At 38.8% G+C, this 21624-nt stretch overlaps 1 pseudogene; it reads left to right on the top strand.

Moving 5' to 3' along the window:
• Positions 1-4882: 4882 nt before the first annotated feature.
• The window catches only part of LOC103346103 (calpain small subunit 1 pseudogene), a 37354-nt pseudogene continuing 20612 nt past the window's right edge, over positions 4883-21624 (top strand).

Genomic DNA, 21624 nt, shown 5'->3' with positions numbered 1-21624 from the left:
AAGTTTTCTGTATTTGAAAGGAAAGAGAGATTGATTTCCATCTGCTGGTTCACTCCCCAGATGCCTGAAGCCAGAAGCTGGAACTCAGCCCGGATCTCCCACATGGATGGCAGTGATCCAGCCACGTTAGCCAGCACCTGCTGCCTCCTGGGCTGGGCATTAGCTGGAAGCTAGAACCCTAGCCAGGACTCAAACCCAGGCAATTTCAGGCAGTGTCCTCACCACTGTGCCAAACTCCTGCTCCTAAGCATCTCCTTAACAATGCATTGGTATTTTGCGTAATAGCACATGTCCAAGTTACAAAACTACTTTACTTTGAAGTTTTCCTGGAGAAATGTTTCCTTCATGTCTGATGATATATGAATCATTGAAGATTGCATCCTGACTATAAAATTAGCACATTGTCAGAAGGCATCTAAAACTTTCAGATAGGATAAATAACACACACGATAATTTCCTTTCTTATGTGGAAACTGTCCTGGTTATTAACTACTAAATTCAAGGGAAAAGTTAGAAAAACAAAGCTTACTATAAAGCTTGTTAACTAGGTTATTGCTAACCTTATTCCATTCTCATCACACATGGGCTTATGAATAATATTGTATTGTTTTTTGTTTAATGTTGTAAGGCTTGGTGTAATATTTTTGTTTCTCGTCCTTAAGTTGTGAACTTTTCCAAAAATGGAGAACATACACACATATTATGTCAAAGATATCCAAGAAAGATGACCAAATGCTTTTATCACTTCTAGATAATATATTCAAATGTGCTAAATATTAGATATACATTTCTGAGGGCAAGGTTAAAGTTTCAAGATAAGACCTGTTCAAAATCTGAAGGAATCATAACTGAATTTCACTTAAAATGTATTATCTATAAAGCCAGAAACATATAAAAATTAAAAATATATTTTAAATATGTCATCTGTATATAGCCATTTTCTATCAAGTGAAGGATGGATAATAGTGTCTTTGATTTTTAAAATTATTTGAGAGGCAGAGAAGCAGACAGACATGGAGATGCACAGAGACAGAAAGAGAGTGCTGTTGTCCACGAGTGCATTCCCAAAATGCACACAATGACTACGACTAAAGCCAGGAAGTGGGAAGTCAACCCAGGCCTCCCATTTGGGTAGAGAATCCGATTATTAGAGTCATTACTCTTGATGCCTAAGGTCTGCATTAGCTGGAATCTGTAACCAGAGGCAGGTATCAAATCCAGACATTATGATTCAGGATGCAAGCATCTTACTGCTAAGTTGAATACCCAATCAATTTTGTAGTAACCTTATTGAAGTGTAAGCATTTGTATGAAGTTATATCCTTTTGTTGTTGTTGTTTTGACAGGCAGAGTGGACAGTGAGAGAGAGAGACAGAGAGAAAGGTTTTCCTTCGCCGTTGGTTCACCGCCCCCCCCACCCCGATGGCCACTGTGGCCAGCATGCTGCGGCCAGCACACCGCACTGATTCGAAGCCAGGAGCTAGGTGCTCCCATGCGGGTGCAGGTCCCAAGCACTTGGGAATCCTCCACTGCACTCCCAGGCCACAGCAGAGAGCTGGACTGGAAGAGGAGCAACTGGGACAGAATCCAGAGCCCCGACTGGGACTAGAACTCGGTATGCTGGCGCCGCAGGCGGAGGATTAGCCTATTGAGCCATGGTGCCAGCCTTAAGTTAATATCCTTGTTAATATAATACATGAAAATTCAGCTTTGGGGCTGGCACTGTGGCATAGCAGGTAAAGCTACCTCCTGTAGTGCTAGTATCCCATATGGGTTCTGGTTCGTGTCCCTGCTGGTCCACTTGCAATCTACCTCTCTACTATGCACTGGGAAAGCAGTATAAGATGGCTAATGTTCTTGGGCCCTTGCACCCTCATGGAAGACCTGAAAGAAGCTCCTGACTCCTGCCTTCAGATCAGTGCAGCTACAGCCTTTGTGGACAATTGGGGGTGAACCAGTGGATGGAAGATTCTCTCTCTCTCTCTCTCTCTCTCTCTCCTCTCTCTCTGTGTAACTCTGACTTTCAAATAAATAAACAAATAAATCTTAAAAAAAAAGCAAATTCAGGTTCAAGGGGAAGAATTGATATGGATTTCGAATGTAATAATAGAGAAACATTAAGAATCAGCACAGCTACCTTATTGCCAAACCTACAGAAACAAGTTCTTTAAAATTAAATAGTACATTTCTATTCATCCTCTGCTTATGTAATAAGTAACAAACTTCAATACCTCACTTTCAACAATTAACAGAACATTCAGACAGAATATTAATAAGGAAACATTGGACTTGAACAATACTGTATATGAACTGGACTTAAGATACAAAGAGAAATTACATCAAATGGCAACATAATGCACATTTTTATCAAGTACACACATATCATTTGCTAGGATGTAAAATATGATAAAATCAAAATTATATCCAGCACCTTGTTTGACCATATTCATTTGGAATTAGATATCACTAACAAGAAGGATTTTGGTAAGTTCACAAATGTGTGTAAATTTAAGAACATGCTCCTGAACAACTAATGAGTCAGTGATAAAGTTGTGAGAAAAATTTTACAAAAATCTTGAGACAAAGAACACACATTACAAAATGGAAGGGTACAACAAAACAGGTCTTACAGGAAATTTTATAGCAGTAAATACCTATGTCAAAAAAGTGCGGGTGGGCTCCAACCGAAAAGGAAACAAAGTTCCTAGGCCTTCGCTCAACAAGGCCTCTAAGCCTTTGCTCGATTTGCCACACTTCCGCATCCCAGTGACTCAGTGTTTCCAACAATCTAAGATGGCCCCCAGGGAGGTACCTAGCCTGACAAGAGACTTCCGTATTCATGGACAGTATGTGTCCTCGGCTGTGATAGGCCCTTGAGGGTGTGCCCGGCTCATGTCCTGCCTTACCTTTCAGCTGGTTGGCTCAGTTCCCTTGTGCCCTGGACAGCCCCCTTTCTGTGTCTATAAAAGCTCTTCCCCTCCCAATAAAGTCGAGACCCCGCCTGCTCCCTGGGCGTTGACTGATCTCCCTGCTCTGGTGTGGTTCCTTTGCTGCCGACACTCATCATCCCACTCGGCCCCTGAGCTCTCCAGGCTGGCCCTGAGGAGCTCTATCGGACCTGCTGCCCTGTGACGAGCAGAAAAAAAGGAAAGTAAATTGTCAAGTAAACAATTTGATTTTACTATTCAAGAAACTAGAAAAAAGAAGCTAAGTTCAAAGATAGAAGGAAGGCAATAATATCTGTGCATGAATAAAAGAAATACAGATTAGGAAGACAAAAATCAACAAAATTAAGGGTTACCTTTCGGAGAAGATAAATAAAGTTGACAACACCTGAACTAGAATAACTCAGAAGAAAGAGGATAGTTTCAATCAAAATAAGAAATGAAAGAGAAGACAGTACAACAGATAACCATAGAAATACAAAGAATCTTAAGAAGCTATGATGAATAATTGTATGCCAACAAACTGGATAAACTGGAAGACAGGGATACAGTCCTAGAAAAAAATCTACCCCCGCATCCCATATGGGCACTGGTTCAAGTCTCAGCTGCTCCACTTCCGATCCAGCTTTCTGCTGTGCCTGGGAAAGCAGTAGAAGATGGCCCAAGTGCTTGGGCCCCTGCTCTCCTGTGGGAGACTTGGAGGAGGTTCCTGGCTCCTGGCTTCTGGTCCACACAGCTCTGGCTGTTGTGGCCAGTTGGGGAGTGAATCAGCAGATGGAAGACCTCTCTCTCTCTCCCTCTCTCTCTCTCTCTCTCTGCCTCTCCTTCTTTCTCTGTGTAACTCTGACTTTCAAAAAAATAAATAAATCTTTAAAAAACAGAAAAAGAAAAAGAAATAAAATCTACCAAGACTTAATAATGAAGAAAAAATAAAGTTGAACAGACCAGTAACAAATAAGGAGACCGAATAAGTAACACAAAGTTTCACATAAAAGAAAAACCAGGATGTGATGCCTGCACAGCTGAACTCCTCCAAGCATAAAAAGAACTAAAGTGAATAGTTCTCAAATCCATCCAAAAAGTCCTATTTTATAGGACTATCATTACCTCAACACCAAAGACATTAGAGGGGAAAAAAGAAATTACAAGCCAATACCCTTGATGATCAAAAGTCCTCAACAAAATACTAATTAAATGAATTCATCAGGACATTACATTGGTCATCCAATATGATCAAGTATGATGCATCCTGGTATATAAGATGTTTCAACATATGCAAATCAATAAATGTGACACATAGTATTAAAAATGAGCAAAAACCATTTTCTATTTATTAGATACTGAAAAACCATTAGGAAAAAAATAACATTCTTTCTCAACAAAAATTCTTAATAAGTTAAATATCAATGGCATGTACTTCAACAGAATAAAGAACAAATATGAGGGACTCATCACTAAAACCTTCAACTATGAATAATTTCAACTTTTCCTCTAAGATCTGTAACAAGAAATAGAAGAAATATTTGCAGATGAACAAAACTTAAAGCTTGGAAGTTAAAAAAAAAATAACAATAAGGGAGAATAAATAGACAAGGCTACTGAACAGTAAGTAGTTATTTGGTGGCTGGCTTTAAAGTGAGAAAATTGTTTTATTACTCTCATATTCTTAAATTCTTAAATTCCAAATTAAGGTTTATTCATTATCTACAGTGAAGATAATAATCCACTCAGCATTTTTAGGCAGAACAGAATTTGATATGAATCATTTGATAATAATATTTCATTATTATCTTGAAGAGCTGAAGAAGTAGATGCAACGGAGAAGCCTTTAGAACTATTGGGTTAAGGGTGAAATTTACCTGGCTAGAAAGATTAAGAGGATCTACATCAAGTGTAAGTGACTATTTCGGTATTTGAAAGGACCTTATTTCTGCAACATGTCAGCAAGTATGCTTGCTTGGTACATTTGAGGGAATAGCATCACCAAGTTCTCGTCTCTTGGAAGATTAAGAAATTTGCAGGGATGGGGGTAAGATTCGGCTTAGTGAAGAGGAATCCATGCTGTGGAGCCACACATTAACTCCATCCAGGACATGCTGGTTAATTTATTCATGAGCTCTTTGAGCTGATACTGGTAAGTTTTCCTAATAAAGTGACTCATGGAAATCCTTACTAGAAATCGACTATTCTATCTTATTTTGAAGAGTTTTTTGTAAAGAAGGAATCTTTTTAAGCACTGATATAGCTTAGAAATAATGTGGAAGATTGGGTATATTCTGAAAGTTTATTACACATGCCTCTAAGAGTTTCTTCTGACCAATCTTCCAATCTTTTTTCTCTTAAATTACTCACTCTCTTGTGTGCAGATGAATTAAAATAAACCTGTAAATATAGCTATGCCATGTCTCTTTCTAAGCGAAGTAAACAAATTGACAAGTTACTTGAAGTTCTGCCTATCGGGTGATTTTCACACCCTGCTGTTCTTTAGGATGTTTCCTCTATGGGATGCTATGCTGCTGTAGTCTACTGATGCTCTCTCTAAAAAGACTCTTTAAAAATTTTATTAGAAAGGAAGAGTGGCAGAAAGAAAAGGGTGGGGTGGACCATCTGCTATTTTACTTCCTAAATTATTGCAACAGCCAGGGGCAAATTCAGGAACCTAGAACTCCATCCAGGCCTCCCAGAGGGGTGGCAGGGACCCAAGTACTTGGGCAATAATCTGCTGCTTTCTTGGGCACATTAGCAGGGAGAAGGATTAGAAGCAGAGTAGCTGGACTTGAAACATTGCTCCAGCATGGGATGTTGGCATTGCAGGCGTCAGCTTAACCCGCTCCACCGCCACATCACTCTCAGTCTCCTTAGGTCTAATGACTGGATATAACGCATAGCTATCTATAAAACAGACTTGATTGTCTTCTTTTAGGACAACAGTCATAAGAAGCACTCCTTTTGATTAAGCAGAAGTAGACATATTAGAAATAAGAGAAGCTAGTGCAACTTGTATTGTTACCCTGCTGTCAGGATCTGATGTAGCTTGATCTCAAATGTGCCACTTTCATTTAATGATGGAATGCTGCTGCATTCATACAGCTGTATGACTTGGAAGACAAGATAATATCTATATCATTTTAGACTGGCTAGTTCAAATAATTACTTGGTGTCCTATGGTTAGCTCTTTCTCCTTTGCTTATAAAATTCAGCAGGAAACTGTTTCTCAAAGTTTGAATAATTATTTGCCACAGGTAGCATTGCTTTTCAATAAAATAGTCTATATGCTGTTTCTTCTATGGGGCATATCACAGGCATTATTTACAAACCTGGAACTATTTGAAAGATCCTCACTGCGTCTGTGAGAACTGAAACTGAAGTTCAAATGACAGTTCAGCTTTACCCACTTTACCTGCGGTAAGAAAAACCCAGCAATATTTTGTTCTGGGAAGCACACGAAGAGGCATCTGAACACGTTCCTCAGTAGATACAGAGGAGCACAATGACCAAAAAGGTTGTTGGGTCCGGTTTGAGACCCTCCCCAAAACCACTCACAAAAGGCAGGCTGGATGCAACAGCAAGAGGATTTTATTACCAGCTAGCTGGGGCTCTAACCTGCACATACAATGTAGCGCAGTGCTGAGGTGAGGAGCCTGGTCCCTCTCCCTCCCAGCATTGTTATGCACTCGAGTAAACAAGTATATGCATCACTGCACACACAGGCCAGTTCCCTATTCCTTATATGGCAATTACCTAAATGTATGTGTTTTATTGGCACATTTGAGCAACTTAAGGGGCTAGGCATCACACAGGAAGGCGAAAGAATCTAAATTCCAGGAATAGTTTCACTCCTGTACCCTTAGGCCTGTCTTTTCTGGCTTAAAATAAAACCTGTCATGGAGGAACGGCAGTTCTTGCAACAGGTCCTAAAAGCTCCTAAGACCAAGATTTTAATATGTTGCCCATATTTTATATCATGTAATCTTAACATATTACATACTATTAAGTCTTAACTTCAAATGTATTCATCTAAATTAACTTACAGTTTGAATTAATTACTTATAACTGAACTCCACAAGGTAAATGTTATATGAAAATACCAGGGATGGTTGGCCTAGCACTGAAGATGTTTGAAGTGCCTGGATTAAATTCCCAGTTCTGGCTCCTGACTCCAGTCTCCCACCAATGCTGTAGAGCCTGAGAAGGGGCTGTGACAGCTCAAGTTGTCGGACTCCTGTCTCCCCTGGGAGAGGTATGGACTGTTTTTCTGGTTCCTAGTTCTGTCTCTGGCTCAGACTCAACGAGTTGCAGTCATTTGGTGAGTGAACTAGTATATAAGAGTTCCCTCTGTTGATCCCTCTGTTGCTATGCCTCTCAAATATAGATGGATAGATGATAGGTAGAGATGATAGGAAGAGAGATGATAGTTAGATAGAGAGATAGTTGATAGATGATACAGCAAATCATACAGTTATTTTTACTGACAGTATAAGAGACAAATTTATTTTTCACTTCTGACAGAATAAATTGACGTAAGACCTTCAACAATTTCATGGAAATGATGCTTCAAAATGTTTCTGGGGATAACTTCCTACTTTCTGGTCTTTATGTTTAATTACAAGGTAAGGGGAATGCTTTCATTGTCCTAGATCATGGAAACTTCAAACCAAGCAGTTACTGTGAAGTATTGTGATGTCAAATTTCTTCACAAGTAAGTTGTCAAAGAGTTATGAATTTTAACTTACCCTGAAGAACTACAGTAAATAATTATTATATCTATTGACTATTAAAGGAATTTATAAGATTTAGTTTCGTATTAAGTGCTGTCACTGGCCTCTGCATTTCTGCATGCTATCTGTGGCAGGTTTTCATGGCAAGAGCTCCCATTGAATCACTCTTGTATCCATATTTCTTGTGTTCCCATCCACATTGAGTTTGGGCTTGGTTATGAGGTCTTGTTCCCCACCTCCCTGTGATATGGGCATGTGTGACAAGTAAAAATTTCAAAATGCCTTGAGCTTGACTGACTGCTCTCTGGTCTCTGAAATTCTTCTATGAATATGTGAAGAAGAAAGCCTGGATTCCTTACAGATGAAAATATCTGAAAAGAGGTGCTGCTGGTACTCCCTGGTGCCCCACTATCCTGGTAGGAAACCAAATTCATGCAGAACCCCACAAGGACCTTTTGGCAGAGAATGGAAACAACTCGACTGAGAGCTGCCCCAAATCCAGACTCTCAGGATTGTGGTCAAGTAAATGGTAGTTTAGGTCCTGCATTGAGAGTAGTTATTTAGCAGGAATGGGTAGCCAACAGGAAAATTAGTGGCTAGAATTGAGAACCTTAACAAAACCCTGAAACATATGGTATGATCTGAATAATTGGTTGAGAGGAGGAAGCATGGAGGACACAGGAAACAGCTGATGAACATAGGAAAAATGCCAAATAGTGCAGCTGGAAATTCTACGATGACACTGCTTTTGTTGGCTGGAAAATGGTGAATCCTATATTTCAAAAGCAATGATTAAAATACTGCCTGCATTAATGGGCCACATGTATAACCCATCTAATAAAACATGTGGGCTTTGGCTTCCCAAGAGACTATTAAAAGTTACAATCAACTTCTTTTAGCTCTGTGAAAATATACAGACAAATATATTAACAAAAGAAAGAATGATTTTGTTTACAAGCAGAATTAAAAGGAGGTATAGAGAAGGCAGGAGTTGCAGGCAAATCCAGTACTTTAAGCCAGAAAAAAAAAAGTTTCAAATTAAGAAATGACCTTGTGGCAAATCAATTGTGTGGCTATAAAACCTCTTTATTTCAAACTTCAGAATGATTGCAGTAGATGTCTAAAGACCCTATCAGATGTACAAAAGGGCCTCTCAGCACATTCAAAGTAGAGAGACATCTGCTTCAGAAAGAATTAAGGATATTGCTTTCAAGTCAAGGAGTGAAACACCATAAGATCCAAATGAAATTGCAATTTTAAACAGATTTGTATTGCCAAAGCACTACAAGCACAGACTAACAGAAGGACACGTGGTACAGATGACAATATTCTGGGCAGGGGATGGGAGCACAGAATGTGGCTGACAAGTATCCCACGAGCAAACCTGTGCTGTTTCCGATGGAAAATGAAGGGAACCTTGAAGTATATTTCTAGGAGTCTGGAAAGTTGGGTCAATGGCCACAAAGAAAAAATGAATTAGGGAAGTACTTTCAGGAATTAGAAAGGAACATCTCTGCCCTTGGAACAGGGAAATCCGGTTACATGCTGTGTTGGATTTCAGAGCTGCTGCAGACTAGAACACAGTGTATGCCCTCAAATGCCCTTTTAGAATAGAGCTACACTGTGAAGTGTATCGGCCTTTGTTTCAGCATAGTACCTGGTATATATGGTTGCAAGTTAATTTATCATTTTCAATAGTTCTTCACTGAAACAAAAGTATACTTCAGTTGCAAGCCTTATTTTTGGCTGAAACAGTAATAATATCCAAGACTCAAACAGAAGTTTTAAAGACACATATTGCAGTCGGATTTGCTCTCTCTTTGTGTTGAAAACTGTTCCAAATTTGTGTGTAAAGCGAATTAGCCTCATGATGAATAAAAGAGCACACAAAGAGGAGTCTCAGCCACCCCAGCCACACTGGGGCAGGCCACAATGTATGAGTGGTTCCAAACAATATTTGGGGAGCAGAAATGAGTCTTCCAATCCAAGTCCAGCTGAATTTCATGACTTGTTGTTTTAAGTTACAGTATTTTTGTCTGGCTTATTAGGTAGAAAATATAACTGATACATTATCTCACAATTGCAATAAGAACATTATTTTCAATATCATCTTCCACCATCATTCTCAGAAAACAGAGGGGAACTACTTCAGTTGCTTACTGGAATGGTAGCATTTACATAGCATAAACTTTTAATGATTCAAGTGTCTCCGTGCTCTCCTTGGAGACCTAACTAAGGGGGCAAGGTAAGGGAGGAACTCTTATAAACCCACTGCAACATGTCCTTTGATTCTTTCGTTTTGTCTATGTTATACTAAATTTCTCCTTCCTAATTACATGGAGCAATGGAATACTTTGCAGACAGGTTTCAGTCATCCAAGCAAACATTTGAGCTATTATAGTTACCTCTAGCATGTACCAACATATTGATAATCAATTCAATTTTAAAAAGTTGTCTTCTTCTGTTGTGTAACTGTTTCAGAATTTATTCCATTCCACAAAACACGTTTTCTGCCTATTTGGATTTTTTAAATCTAAACCTTTCCCTAGGTCAGAATGTACTCTTCTCCTGTGGACATTATGAACTCCAATTCCAATAATGGGCTCAAGTACTAAAAGGTAATAAGGGTAAAAAATTGGCATCTCTTTTCACCTAAGTGCCTCAGATAATGTATGGCCTGTGATAACCCTACACTTCCCTTCCTTTACCGTCCACGTTTCGTTGCTTCTGTACCACCCCAGTTGAAGTCTTTACAATAGTTTTAAGTCTATATTAAAACCGTGCTCTCGGGTCGGTGCCGTGGCTCATTTGGTTGATCTTCTGCCTGCAGTGCCAGCATCCCATATGGGCTCCGGGTTCTGGTCCCGGTTGCTCCTCTTGAGTCCAGCTCTCTGCTGTGGCCCGGGAAGGCAGTGGAGGATGGCCCAGGTGCTTGGGCCCCTGTACCCACATGGGAGACTGGAAGGAAGCACCTGGCTCCTGACTTCGTATTGGCGCAGCGCCGGCTGTGGCGGCCAGTTGGGGATTGAACCAACGGAAGGAAGTCCTTTCTGTCTCTCTCATTGTCTAACTCTGTCAAATAATAATAAAAAAAAAAGAAACCAGGCTCTTTTATCACATACATATGACTTGTAGAGTCCCTAATAAAGCTAATAACTTGGTCTATTTCTCTAGCATAACCACAAAACATTTTACTTTTAATACATTCCCTTTCAGAAGGTGCTGCTCACAGTGGGAAACTGTTTCTTCTGTTGTGTATTCCAGTTGAGCAATTGCTTGATTGAATCGTTGGTTCACATAGTAACCAGTTTTAATGTTTGTTTCCATCTACATATTGCAGCAACATCATTTTCAAATGAACTCTCCAAATTTTAATGAAAATTAAATTTCCAGGTCTGCATATGGTGCAGTGGGTTGTTCTACTGCTTGGAGCATCCACATTCCATAAAGGAGGGCCACATTCCACCTGCTCCACTTCTAATGCAGTTTCATGTTGATACATCCTGGGAGGCAGAAATGACAGATCAAGTGTCTGAATCCCTGCCACAAATGTGAGATCCACAGAAACATTTTGAGGCTTGTAGCATCTGCCTGGCCCAGCCTTAATTGTTGTAGGCCTTTAAGGCTGGAAGACACCTTTCTCTCTGTAACACTCTTTTTGTCACTCTGCCTTTCAAGTAGATGAAAATAAAATAAACATTTTTAAGAGACTGATATTAATTGCCTTATAAATTAAAAAATACATAAATCTTAGGATTTTACATTGATGAGAATAACAATAATAGGAGGAAGAAGAAGGAGAAGTGAAGGAGGAGGATTTGGAGGAGGAGGAGAAAGAGGGGCAGAAGAAGAAGAAAAAGAAGAAGGAGAAAGAGGAGGAGAAGGAAGTGGAAGAGGAGGGGGAGAAGCAGAAGAACAAGAGGAAGAGGAGGAAGAGGAAGAACAGGGAGAAGGAGGAGGAGGAGGGATGAGAGGAAGAGGAAAGAGGAGATAGAAAAGGAGGGGGAAAGAAGAAAGAAGATAAGAAGTGGAAAGGAAAGGAAAACACTGTGCAACAAAGTAAAAAGTTAAGTTCTTTTAAAAGTCAGTTTGCCTGGCGCTGTGGTGCAGTAGGTTGGAGCCCCAACCTGCAGCTCTTGCCAGTTCAAGTCCCAGCTGCTCCACTTTTGATCCAGCTCCCTGCTGATGCACCTGGGAAAGCAGTGGAAGATGGCCCAAGTGCTTGGGCCCCTGCACCCATGTGGGAGTCCTGGAAGAAACTCCTGGCTCCTGGTTTCAGATTAGCCCAGCTCCGGATATTGTCGCCATTTGGAGAGTGAACCAGCGATCGGAAGACCTCTTGGTCTCCACCTCTCTCTGTAACTTTGCCTTTCAAATAAATCTTTTAAAAATATGTATTTACTTTCACTAATATGAAGAATAGATCATTAACTCACTTCTATATTAGCAAAGTGATTATTAAAGAAGTATCATTTTATAATATAACTGCCTTACTCTATTTTAAAACACCAAATACTAACTGTGAATAGTTTTTCTCTAACCGGTAGCAAAAATATTCAGTTCCCAACTCACTTTAACAATTCAGTTTGCTTCTTATTATACCAACTTTCTGCTTCAATATATGGGCAATAAATGTAATATTCTTAAATTGGAATCCAGGTGTAAAAAATAAATCTTCAATGATGATTCCTTAAATATATATTTATATATATATTTAAATATATTTATCCATTAGAAACATTATGGTTAACTGAATATATGCTTCCAATGTGCTTTTTTATCAAAAGGTGACATTGTTTAGGTTTTTTGAACTTGTGAAATTGAATTAAATTATAGACACTGAGTAGCTAATTATTAATTGCCAAAAATATTTTAAAATTAAATCATTATGTGTATCATATCAAAAAGTGATACAATCTTTAAAACTAATTAATGTTTGCAAATTATTTCTGGAAAAGAAAATACAGGTAAGCATATAAAACAATGTGTGGAAATTATTTTACTTTTATGACAATTCTTTGATAAGTCTCTTCTTATTGAAAGCTGTTAACTAATGATAACTATTACTGGCTTTTCTTTTTTTAAAGACTTTTTTTTATTTATTTATATTCCTTGAAAGTCAGAGTTACACAGAGAGAGGAGAGGCAGAGAGAGAGAGAGGTCTTCCATCTGATAGTTCATTCCCCAGATGGCCACAATGGCCCGGGCTGCGCCAATCCGAAGCCAGGAGCCAGGAGCTTCTTCCAGATCTCCCACGTGGGTGCAGGGGCCCAAGGACTTGGGTCATCTTCTACTACTTTCTCAGGCCATAGCAGAGAGCTGGATCAGAAGTGGAGCAGCCAAGACTCGAACCGGTGCTCATACAGGATGCCAGCATTACGGGCAGCGGCATTACCCACTAGGCCACAGCACCAGTTGATCAGCAGCAGCAGACCTTTAATTTCAGGACTCATTTAGTGTTTTCCTGTGGTGATCAAGACTGAGGCAATCTTCCATTACCACCAGGGACTGGCAGCCTCTGGACACAGAAGAAATGTCATATAGTGCAGAGCTGAGAAAAATGACCCTAGATAGAAACAGGGACAGTGCTGGGAGCGAAAGCAAAACCCTGGTACATCCTCTTCCTGCCTGGTACTAGCAGTTACCTCTTTCTGCCACACAAGAAGGGGTAAACATTCATTATTCCTCCTCTTTGCTTACCAGGTAAGAATTCTAGACCTCATAACGACATTCAGTATTTGGATAGTTAATTACAAGGACAGAACTTGAGTGCAAATCTCCTGTTTCCTTTCCAACCCTTACGTTATGATGGGATATTTTAAGATTCAAATTTATTTAACTAATACTCCTATTTGCAAGCTTTTAGCAATGCACTTATTTTACCAATGTATACAGAAATTCCTTATGTAAATGCAACACCCAAATAGCAGTACAGATGTCTCTTTGACAGACTGATTTCATTGTCCTTGGATATATACCCAGTAGTAGGATTGATGGATGATCTTATGTTAGTTCCAACATGAGTTTTTTGAAGGTCTGCCATACTGTTTTCCACAATGGCTGTACTAATTTATATGCCTCCAACAGTGTACAAGGATTTATTCTCTACATCCTCGCCCTCATTTGTTCTTCTGTCATTTTGATAGCAACCAATCTAAATGGAGTAAGTTTATATCTCATTGTGCTTTTGATGTGCATTTCCTTGTTGAATAGTGATATTGAGCATTTTTTCATACAGCTGTTGGTCATTTGTCTTCCTTTGAAAACACATCTGTTTCAATCTATTGCTAATTTAAAATTAGTTTCTTTCTTACTATTATTTTTCTTATGTATTCTGGTTATTAGCCCCTCATTGGAAGTATGGATTGATAGATTTTCTTCTGTTCTATAGGTAATCCCTTCCCTTTGTTGAAACTTTTTAGTTTAGTTTGATGAAATCCCATTTGTTTATTTTTGCTGTTGCTTCCTTTGCTTTTGGTGTTTGGTCCAAAAACTTATCAATTCCAATGTACTAAATTGTTTCCCTTAAAATTTCTCCTAGTAAATTCATGGTTTGAGGACTTACATTTAAGTTTTCAATTCACTTTGAGTTGTTTTATATACATAGTGAGGATAGAATCCAATTAAACTTTTCTGTGTATGGATATTCAATTATACCAGCTTCATTTAATGAGAAGACTAAAGATTCTTCTAACTGCACAGCTAACACCTAATGCTTTGTTTCCTTACTTCTCTCCAGGAAATCAACTGAAGGTTCCTGTGAGAGTGCATGAAAATGTCCTAAAGTATAATGTATTATATTCGAAGGACAAAATAAAGAATATAAATTTTTTAAAAGATTTATTTATTCACTTGAGAGGCGGAGTTACACAGAGAGAGATGGAGAGACAGAGAGAGAAGTCTTCCATCTACCAGTTCATTTCCCAAATGGCTGAAATGGCCAGAGCCAGTTTGATCCAAAGCAAGGAGCCAGGAGCTTCTTCTGAGCTTTCCACATAGTGCAGGCGCCCAAGCACTTAGGTCATCTTCTACTGCTTTCCCAGGCCATCAGCAGGGAGCTGGATTGGAAGTGGAACAGCCGGGATGAGAACCGGTGCCCATATGGGAAGCTTGCACCTCAGGCAAATACTTAACCTACTACACCACAGTTCCAGCCTCAAGAGCATAAATTTTAAATTAACTCTTTTTGTCTGTCACACTAGGGTACATAGAAATTTTGCTACAAACTCTAAACAAAAGGAACTTATTATTTCATTGTAAAATCATAAATAGCACATTCATATGATAATTCTTAAGGCTGTATTATATCTGCCCAAAATAAAATGAGGATTATCAGAAAGGTTTGTAAAAAGAAGAAACTAGAACTTCTCGCAGGTAATAGCATTTTTCATTTAAATCCTTCTTCAAATGCTATCTAATATGTTTATGTAAAATACAATTATTCCTCTTCTATAAGAAAAAATAAGCTGGACATGTTGCATAGAATCTTTTTTAGATAAAATAAATTTTTTGTTGTTATGAAGGTTAGCTAACCAGTTTTGGAGGTTACAAGTATCCCTATAAGTTATATATGGGAGCCTTAAAAAGTACTAAACCATGGCAGGCAATTCATTCAGCAGTTAAGAGGTCACTTGGAACATGCACATCCCTTATCAGTGTATCTGAGTTCGCATCCTGGATCTACTCCAATTCCAGCTTTCAGTTTGCCGTTCATGCTGTCTGGGCAGCAGCAGGTAATGTATGAAGTACTTGGGTCCCTACTGCCCATGTGGGAGACTCAGTGGAATTCTAGGCTCTTAGCTTCAGCCTAGGTCAGATCTGGCTATTGTAGGCATTTGGGGAATCAGCAAATGGAAGATCTTTGGTCTGCCTTCTCTTTGTCTCTTTGCCTTCCAAATAAGTCTTTAATCCTCCACCTGCGGCACCAGCACCCCGGGTTCTAGTCCCGGTCGGGGCGCCAGATTCTGTCCCGGTTGCTCCTCTTCCAGTCCAGCTCTCTGCTGTGGCTCGGAAGGACAGTGGAGGATGGCCCAAGTGCTTGGGCCCTGCACCCACATGGGAGACCAGGAGGAAGCCCCTGGCTCCTGGCTTTGGATCTGCACTGTGCGATGGCCGTAGCGGCCATTTAAGGGGTGAACCAATGGAAAAGGAAGACCTTTCTCTCTGTCTCTCTCTCTCTCTCTCACTGTCTAATTCTGCTTGTCAAAAAATAAAAAATAAATAAAATAAATAACTTAAAGAAAGAAAAATAAAGGAAAGCTTAAGATCAGCTAGAATAAAAACAAATTGTATTACAAATAAATATGCTAAACTACATGCTGAGTTTGACTTAGGAATGGAAAAATCTAAGGATTGAAATTTTTCAAGGATACAGTTCAATTAAAAAACTTACATGAATTAAGACTATACTAAAATGAGTTCAATGTAATGATGGTGTAACAAAACAGTGTTACCTAATGTCTCAGTGACAATTGCAAATGTGTAACTGCTGTAAAAATATTAATGAATTTCTGTAATGCATTTTGATGTTCAAATCAAATCTAAGATTAATATGTAAATTGGACAAAAGTACATTATTGTTTTTTTCTGACAATCAGTATATGCCTTGTTTAGGAAGAACAGATATAAAGAAATAATCAAAAACATGTTGGCTATGTAAAACTAGGCTATTTTATTTTTTTCCTATTTAAAAATAAATGTTTAGATGATAAACTGTTTAATGCTTTTCACTACAAGCAATGGTTGCATAGTGTTTGTATACTGAGGGACACCAAATTAATGTACATTTGATTTTGTGAGATTGCAACTTAATCCAATTTTAGGCTCCTGCTTTGCAAGGATTATTTATAACCTCAGGGTAGAGATTTAAGTATGAGAATGGGTCACTGTGGGATTTCACATTTTACACCTCTGCTTTACCTTTTTTCTTCCAATCCTTTTGTGTAAAGGGATTGAAGTGCTTGAAAAACAGAATCTTCCCATATCCAGCCAAAGGCGCCTCCATGGACTGAAGTATGCCCTTCCCTTTATGCTGTGAATGCATTATGGTTTTATTTGTCCATGTGAGGGATATTTCCTGATTGTCCCACCTTTTTCTTATTCTCCAATCACTATCTCATCTTTCTCTTATTCAGGGTCAGTAAATTCAGGATAGATCAGCAGTGGGAAGAGGGTAACTTTCTAATGTATTTTTAAAGTTCTTAACCTGAATGGTTGGCACTTGCTGGGCTTGTTACAGAACTCGACTTGAAAGCTCTTTTCTACACACTGCCCTGGTGTCTGTAATATCCTCCCGTAACCTTTCTCTCAGTTTCCCTACAGTAATTACTCGGACTCCATTCTCTGTCCTTGGTGCCTGCAGGGACATCTGAAAATTTCACATGCAGACCCCCTCCCAATGCAGAACTCAATTTTCTTTTGTTAGTGATTCTCCTTCGGTGGTCCTAATCAGCAAGTCCTGCCTTAAGGCTTTTCCCTGTGTTTTTCTCTTTGTGACAACTCTTTCACAAGGGTCATAATGGCAATGGTTGGTAAAATTTCCTTCAGATTTTCCTGCTCTGTTGTGCTAATGTGACACCTTCTTCCCTTTTGTCATAGACTACTGTGGTCTTGTTTTTCAATTATAATTTTCTGATTAATTCCTCATGATTTAAAGCATCTTTATCTCTTCAGAGAATCTAATCCAGTTAACCTAAAGTAACCTCAATTTTGTACACAACATAAGCAATGTTTCTTTACTTCTACCTTTTAGTATAGTCATGTTTAGATGAACTTTTGTCAGTAATCTTAGGGGGACTATAGAGGAGGATTTAGGTAAAACAATGTAAGAACTGAAAGCTAATTGGAATCTCAATAAAAAATTAATTGCCATATCCTACAACAATAAAGGGGTCAAACAAATCTCCAATGTATTTTGCCAGCAATGCATTTGCATTAAAAAGATCAATAGAAGGTAGCGTAACAAATTAATTTAGAACAGTGAGATTGACTTGTTAACTCTTGCATTACCTTAAAGATTGGGGCTGCTGATAGGACTAAAACCAGTTTTTCTATCAATTTGTATTATTTTTCCTTTGTACTGCATGTTTTAATAGAGTGTTGCATCCACTCGTCAGCTAAAATACAGTATTACAAAAGCCAGTGACAGTCACACATGAATTTTATTGAAAATGAGAAGCAAATGAGAGACAAATGAGTCAAGGTAACCGATCTGGACCGGCCACCGATTCAGACCGACACTTCTTACCAGAGTGCGGCCCTCAATAGCAGGTTACACAGTTTTTTATAGTATTCTGTCCACTAGAGCTCACAACTTCAAACCGGACCCCTGGTATACAGTGAACAATAAAAAAGAAAACCAGAATAGGGTTGTAAGTTAACAATAACAAACCCAGTAACAGATCCAAGATATGGTTGCAAGATAATGTAAATGAAACATTTCTGTCAACCTAGTTCCTGGGAATTCGGGCCCACATAGTTTCACAAGATACACCTTTAACCATCAACAAGCAAAGCTAATATGTACAGAAGCAAGAGATCTGCAGTTAGCTTTTAGCCACACTCACTCCATTTTGATTCTGATTTTACATAGAGTGCCCTGTAACAATGCTGGACATGCATTAAGCTATATTAAAGACTATTTCTAAGCTTTTGTAGAAACCAAGACATGGAATTGAGACAGTTGCTGGTTGAATTTTGTGTGTGTGTGTGTGTGTGTGAATGCATGTGTTTCTTATTTTCTACATTTTAAATTTATAGGCCTATGGGATCTGTTTTCAAGCAGAGACCAATGATACTACTTAGTCCATGTTTCTCTATTTCTAGTCTCTATTTGGTACAGATATGGGGAAGATCTCACACTCCATTTGAAACAGTCCAGCTGGTATGCATTTGCCGGAATCCCGCCTAGGAACGGGGGGGGGGGGGGGGGGGGGCAGACCTGCTGCTCAGCAACTTCCTTCAGGTTCAGCTTCTGCGCCTGACAAATGTCTTCTTGTGCTGTACTGCGCCTGACCAGCTTGTAGCACTTTGTCTAGCACCCTGCACAAAAGCAAAGTCCCTAATAATACCACAGTGATCACCATAATTTGAACAGTTCACTGGAGACTAGGAATTCACTCCACAAAGTTTGTTGATCTTGGACAAATGCTTTATAAGAAATTACCAGAGACTTATGTTTTCTCCCTACCACCCATAATGACTTCGAAAATTTACATATGATGGTAGAGGCATTTAATGAAGTTATGCATTTTTTCTATGACCAATTTCAAGTATTTTTCTGGTAATGAATTTCCATAGTGTTTTATCCTTTGGGGGCTTAAGTAAAACTCCTCACATACTTTGTCTTCCTGGATATAGTCTACATCAAGGGTCAGCAAAGTTCTAGAGGGAGTCACTGTATTAATTTCTGTTTTGCTGCTATAACAAATTTACACAAAATTAGTGCCTTAATAGGAACTGATTCCTTTTGGGGTCTGGAAGTCAAGAATTCTGAACTGAGTCAAAAGAGGCTGGTGTCATAGTGTGTTCAGGGACTGTCCCTTCTGGAGACCCTGAAGGGAGCAGCCACTTCTTGGCTTTTTCACAGCTACAGGACACCATCTGGAATTCTTGACTTATTAGAGCTACAACCTCCTACTTCCATCTTCGCATTCCCTACTGTTTCTCATGTTCTGCTTCCCTCTGAGAGGGGCCGTGTGATCACTGGACTCACATGGCATCCTATGATCTGTGAAGACACGTTGTTTTACTTCTTTCCTTCCAAACTAGATGTCTTTTATTTCATCTTGCCTAACTTCTCCACCTGCAACTCCAAGTACTGTGTTGAAGAGAATTACCAAGAATGGACATTTTTGACTTTTACCTCTTTTTTTTATCTTAGAGAAAGAGCTTCTAGTGTTTCAACCACTGAGTATGACATTTGCTCTGGGTTCTTCATAAATCGATTTTATTATTTAAGGTAGTTTCAATTTATTCCTAGTTTGTAGAGCAGGTTTTTTTTTTTTTTTTAAGAGATACTTATCTATTTGAAAGTCAGAGTTACAGACACACATACACACTCACACACATACACACACACAGAGAGAGAGGGGTGGGAGGGATCTTCTATCCATTGGTTCACTCCCCAAATGGCTACAATGGCCAGGGTTGGAAAAGGTCAAATCCAGGAGCCAGGAGATTCATCCAGGTCTTCCATGTGGGTGGCAGGAGTTGAAACATTTGGGGCATTTTTAGCTGCTTTTCCCAGGCTTTAGTAGGGGGCCAGATCAGAAGTGGAGCAGCCAGGAAATAACCCAGTACCCAAATGATATGCTGGTGTGACAGACAGCAACTTTACCCACTATATCACAACACTGGCCTCTGTTCAGCAGTTTTTTTTTTTTTTAAATTAGTGTCTGAACCTTCTTACAGGTTATAAGTCTTCTGAGATTTTTTATTATATTTTAAATAAATTTTTTATTTACTTTTATTTATTTGAAAGGCAGAGTAACAGGAAGAGGAGAGAGAGAAAGAGAAAGAAATCTTTAATCTGTTGATTCACTTTCCAAATGGCTGAGCAGCCAGGGCTGGGCCAAGCCAAAACCCAGAGCAAGAACCCCATCCTGATCTCACACATGGGTAGCAGGGGCCCAAGTTCTTGAATGATCCTATGCTGCTTTCCCAGACACACGATTAGGGAACTGGATTAGAAGCAGAGTAACTGAAACTCTAACCGGCATTCTAATACTGGATATTGGTATCACAAGTTGCCACATAATCCACTATGCCACAACACCAACGATCCCAAGGTTTTCTGTTTCTCCATAAATTGTCTTGTTGAGTTTCTGTTTTTCCAAGAAATTTATCTATTGCATCAAGGTTATCCAATTTGTTCAAGACACTTTCATAATCCTTTTAATTTCTGTGAATGAAATGATTTTCCATTTTCATTTCTGAACCATCAATCATTGAGGCCTTCCCCTTCCCTATAGTAGAAAGATCCACAACATCGCATTCTTAGAACTAGGGCAAACTAGGAATATCAAATAAGATTGCAGGATGTGTCACTGTGATGTCCTTTATTGTAAAAGACGTATAGTGTCGTTATAATAAAATTACTGTGACTGGCACTGCCACTTCCACTACCAACAGGTATGGGACACTATGGCCATTCTGTTATTTCCAAAACAGGGCACTGTGATGGGTGGTGCTTCATTTTTATTATTATTTTTAAAAAATATTTTTGCTTCATTTTAAATATACAATTAAGCTCCAACCTGAATACCACCCCCCCAAGCTTCCTGATGCTTTAAAAGATGACTGGTACCTTTTAAGAAAGGTTTATTTTGTTGTTTTCTTTGTCTGGGGTCATTTTGTGCTTTGTCTTTTTGTTTATTCTTGCTTTCTCTCGAACTTGCTACGCTTTTCTTTTGCACATAGTTTTCCCAGCCATATTTATGCCTACATTTTGGATTCTTTTGTATATGGAGGGAAGAACCTGGAATACACCCTTGTGAGGATCCCATACCCACAACACCTTGTTTTTGAATCTGTTTTCTAGATCATGTCTTGCACTTTCTCAGATTTCGTACATTTTATCTCCAGTTATTAATTGCATGAACTACTTAAGCATCCTTAAATAATACTTTCCCAACTGCTGACATGCTATAAAAGAAATAAATTTGCTATGTAAATTCAAAAATGGTTGAAACAAACTTCACTCATCCTAAAAGTTAATATTTCTAAATCTTTTTGCTTGCTTTCATTTTAGGATATTCTTAAAGTACGGAAATTTCATACAGGCAAGCAAAATATTTCTCTATTGCTTGTATGGGAAATACAAGTATTATTACATAATGAGAAGGAGTTCTCAGATCATCTGGGAGAAATTTCTTTTCCTATAGAATTATATTTTTCAGATGCAAGAATCAATGAGTTTTTCATGTTATAAAATTTAACTAATAAATTTAGTTTTTAAGAAT

The sequence above is a fragment of the Oryctolagus cuniculus genome, chromosome 2 (assembly GCF_964237555.1).
Source record: "Oryctolagus cuniculus chromosome 2, mOryCun1.1, whole genome shotgun sequence".
Lineage (NCBI taxonomy): Eukaryota > Metazoa > Chordata > Mammalia > Lagomorpha > Leporidae > Oryctolagus > Oryctolagus cuniculus.
Note: the sequence above shows the minus strand (reverse complement) of the source record. Positions and strands in the feature narration are given on the sequence as shown.